Here is a 4,420-nt window from a genome sequence, read left to right on the forward strand (position 1 = left end):
TTATCATTATCATATATTATATTAATTAAGGAATTAACCAAGTTGGGTTAAGTCCCTTGCATGACCAAGGTTAGAATTTTTGCAAGGCCAGACAATGATAATAATAATATAATAAAACACTAATCCATTCAATGTTAAAAATATGGACTTCTTGGACTTGAAACGATGTCGAAGGATTCAGCAATTACTTTGTGGGTCCGGTTCAATCGGATCCGAATCTTGAAGCAATGATCTAATATTGGGATTAAGGTCAAGGGCGCTTTTCGTGTCAAACGTTTTGTTTGTTTGCGAAGGAACGAAGAGGGCCAACCAAGCCCTTTTCAAAGCCTATCAACGAAATGCTACAAGCAACCCCGAGCCACTCTGGATCTGTGAACCATTGTTTATTCGAGGCGAATTTATCTGCCACTTCCTTTGGTTGGTACTTTTACTCTCTTTCGCTTGTTCTCTATCTGTTTCTTGCTTGTTCGCCTGGTTTATCTGAGTTTGCTGCTTGGATCTGCTTTGGGGTGTTATTCTGAGTATGACTCAGGATTCAGAGTTTGGAAATGAAATACTGAAATTTTATGATGTTGATTATTTTCGATGATTTTAATATTATGTTGTCCTGTAAGTTGTTTATTTTGGGAACTTTGTGGAAAGAGCTTGGGAGAGTGGGGATTTTTAAGCTTTGGATTTACAGGGTTATGTAACGTGAGAATCCTGTGTTTCAATAATTTGTGCTATTGAATAATTTACTTGTAAATTGTTTCAATAATTTAGTTAGGGAACTAAATTGCTTATTTGTTTGATAATTTGAAATACGGTGCCCCAACGAAGTACCTTTTATACCCAAACAGTGGTTTCGGTGTAAACAAGTCTAAAATTTGCTATCGGTGCTTGAGTGGCATATTAAGCATATCTTGCGTCTGTTGATGTTTTAGCTTCTCATCAAGCGTTTACTTTGTTTCCTTTTTCATTGTAAGGAATTATACGAATTTAATCAAGGACAGGACGTAGTAGATTATTTTTGTACTTAATACTTATCAAACGAACACAGATGCTGATGCCTTTGTTTTTATTCAATGGTTTTGAACTGTCGATCCTGATGTGGAGCAATTTGCTGGTTCTTTTTGTTGTTGGAATAAATTTGAATTCTGAAGAGGGCTGGTTGTATGGATTCAACCTTTATGTTCATGTCATATACTAAGTGTCTTGGTATGGGAGTGGAGAAACTAAGATAAAGCATATGAAAAGGTAAAATGCTAATTCCTTGCTGACATGAATTCTTAAACAGTTTACTGTGTTGCTCTTGCGTTTAATTTTATTTTCTGAGATAGAAGTAGAGCGTTATTATTGGGTAAGATAATACAGAATTGTAATTCTGTATGTAAGAGAAAATAGAGAAGGATAGAGAGGAATTGGAGAGGAGAACAGAAAAGGGAGAAGAATTGAGAGAGATTCAGAGAGGTTGAGAGAGAAGAGACATAGGAATTTCTAAATAGTGCAGAATTATCATTGATAGCATAAGGTTTATAATTGAATCACAAAGTATTTATAGGATTCCATCCCAACGGCTATTTCCTAACTGCCTAAAGGCTATCCCCTCTAATTGTTGTCAATGACCCTTGAAGGCAAGGCTTTTTTGGAAGGGGGCGTGGTGTTATGTCATTGTAACTATTTCCCTCATTTAACCCTACAGCTGTGCCTTAATTTTGTTCTGCAGCTTTGATTAGCATAAAGGATGACTACATTGGATGCGACCAGAGCAGAACTTGGTCTTCTGGTTTTATATTTGAACAAGGCTGAAGCCAGGGACAAAATATGCAGGGCTATACAGTATGGTTCCAAATTTCTGAGTGATGGCCAACCTGGTACTGCCCAGAATGTTGACAAATCAACCACTTTGGCTCGTAAAGTTTTCCGTCTATTCAAGGTTAGATTATTCTATTTAACCTGGAAACACATACTTTATACATTTATTTATTCTTTTGTTTTGATTATTTGTTTGTTTTATTCCTTGAATTTTATTAAAATGGATTCTTTTTTAGTCTTTCTTCTTATCTGCATCCTCTTAATTCCTTTTTCTTCTGGGCCTAGCCTTGATTTATTTAAATGAAGAAAATAAGAGATCTCTACTAGCGTGGATATTATTCTTTGTTTCTGCAATGACAGAATTTGAAAATAAATAATGAAAGAAGGTTTCATAACATGTATTTTGCAAACTATTAGTCTCTTCTAACACTCAAAGGGGAATTCCAAGATCAAACAGAAGTTGCAAATTAATTGATATTTTAATATGCAGTTTGTCAATGACCTGCATGCTCTGATAAGTCCAGCTCCACGGGGGACTCCCCTTCCCTTAATTTTGTTGGGAAAGGTACAAGCTTTATAAGAGCATTCTACCTTGTTATCCCTCTTATTTTATTTCACATTCTTACCTTCTCATGCTTTTTTCAGTGCAAAAATGCTTTACTGTCAACTTCTTGTTTTTTCTTGATCAATTTGTGTGGCTTGGCAGATCTGGCATCTACCAGGTAGGAATCAAAATGTTTCCCAAAGCTTTGAGTTTGTTCCTTGAATTATTAATGTAAAACTCTCACTGAGTGATCAAGTTACATATGTAAACTTTTATTGTCCATATCTACAGAATAAAGGACGTACAGAGTTAATTGGTAGAATATCACTTTTTTGTTGGATGGGTTCCTCAGTGTTTAGCACCTTGGTTGAGGTCTGTGTCTTCCCCTTTTCTTTCCCTATACTCCTAACATGTATATAGAAGCAAATGCTTCATTCCTCCTCTATTAACATCTTCATGGCATGTTCTATCAGCTTGGGGAGCTTGGAAGACTCTCTGCTTCGATGAAGAAGTTAGAGAAGGAACTCAAGAACAGCAATAAATATGATGTATAGGTTCTTTGAAGTTTCATTTTCATTTCATTACCTTACGTAGGACAGTGACAGTATTTTCCTTCATTTTAAGACTACATATATTCAACCACATTCATCATGGACGCAGGATGAGCAATACCGTGCTAAGCTAAAAATGTCAAATGAGAGGACTCTTGCAGTTATCAAGGCAGGGATGGATATAGTTGTAGCAGTTGGACTACTTCAATTGGCACCCAAGAATGTTACTCCCCGTGTGACTGGAGCCTTTGGACTTGTCACATCCCTAATATCTTGCTATCAGGTGCCTGCCATTATCACTATAGTTTCCCTTCTGCTTCTCTATTATCTGGGCACCCTGATTTCACTGGAAAATTCTGTCTCTATCTCATTTTCCAACTTCTTTTCCATCCACTGGCACTAGCAAGTAAGGCAAGCTTTTGATAGTTTTTCTTGAGAGATGTAGGGAATTCTAATCACAATGTTTACTAAGGAAATGAAGTAAGCTAGCATTTGAGTCCCTAGAAGATGCATGTTCCTTCAGTCTTGTCTCTAGAAATTAGTTAACATTATTTGACCCCGAATTTTTAGGAGTCCATCGGTATCCTGTTACGAAGGGATTAGTTTACCTTCAATTTTCTTGATGTTAAGATCATATTTGTGGGCTTTTAAGGATACCAATGTTAAGATCATATTTTCCTTTGACACCATTGAAGGGGCATTGTGATGCTTCTTTTATTAATTTGCTTAAATTTAAGCTGGTAGCTGAGAGTATTTCAGTTTTTTCATTGACAATAATATTTTTGGTTTGTGCAAAACAGTTACTTCCTGCCCGAAGCAAGTCCAAATACTGTGAAGATGAAGAGACAGGATCAATCTTATCACGCTTCATTGTTGTAAAGTAATTATGCATGTTTGTAAGTTAATGTTGTTGGATTTGTGCAATGAGCATCTGCATGCTGGCCAATGAGGTGTCATCGTCATGTCATTATAAGTATTATCAATACCAATATTGTGACATTTAATGTTTGCTTATAGCAGAAACTACGTCATGCAGGATGTTTTGTTTGGTCCTATCTGTAAAACAAAATGTGTTAGCATGATAAAGGAGTGTTATTTTTCTTAGAAGTGTCTGTTGAGAGGGCTTTTTGACTTGTATATTATGAGGGGAAAAAGAAAAAAAAAAAAAAGGAAAATTTCATCTAAGGACTATAGTAGCTAGTTATTTACAAATCAGACCCAAAAAGTCAAAAAATTACACTGCAGGAGTTTGAGAATAAAATGAAATAAATTGCTGAAGCAAAAGGACCAAAATGGACTTACTTGAATGATTCACTTGTAAAAACTCTAATATTACATGATAATTTCTTTGTGTTACTTGTTAAGTCCATATCATTACTTGTGCATTATCTAACCTGTATTAAATCCATCCATTCCATGTTAAATCATTAAGTTGTTCTTGTAAATGACATTACTTGTTAAATTCATAACCTTACTTGTTTATTATCTAACCTATGTGTTATCCATTTATCTAACTTGTGTTTAACCCATC

General features: G+C 35.4%; 1 pseudogene; it reads left to right on the forward strand.

Moving 5' to 3' along the window:
• The first annotated feature begins 280 nt into the window (after window positions 1-280).
• On the forward strand, window positions 281-3,996 carry LOC129298603 (peroxisomal membrane protein 11C-like; annotated as a pseudogene).
• Window positions 3,997-4,420: the final 424 nt, after the last annotated feature.

Source organism: Prosopis cineraria, unplaced genomic scaffold (genome assembly GCF_029017545.1).
Source record: "Prosopis cineraria cultivar Desert tree isolate PC_DT_omini unplaced genomic scaffold, ASM2901754v1 PC859, whole genome shotgun sequence".
Classification (NCBI taxonomy): Eukaryota; Viridiplantae; Streptophyta; class Magnoliopsida; order Fabales; family Fabaceae; genus Prosopis; species Prosopis cineraria.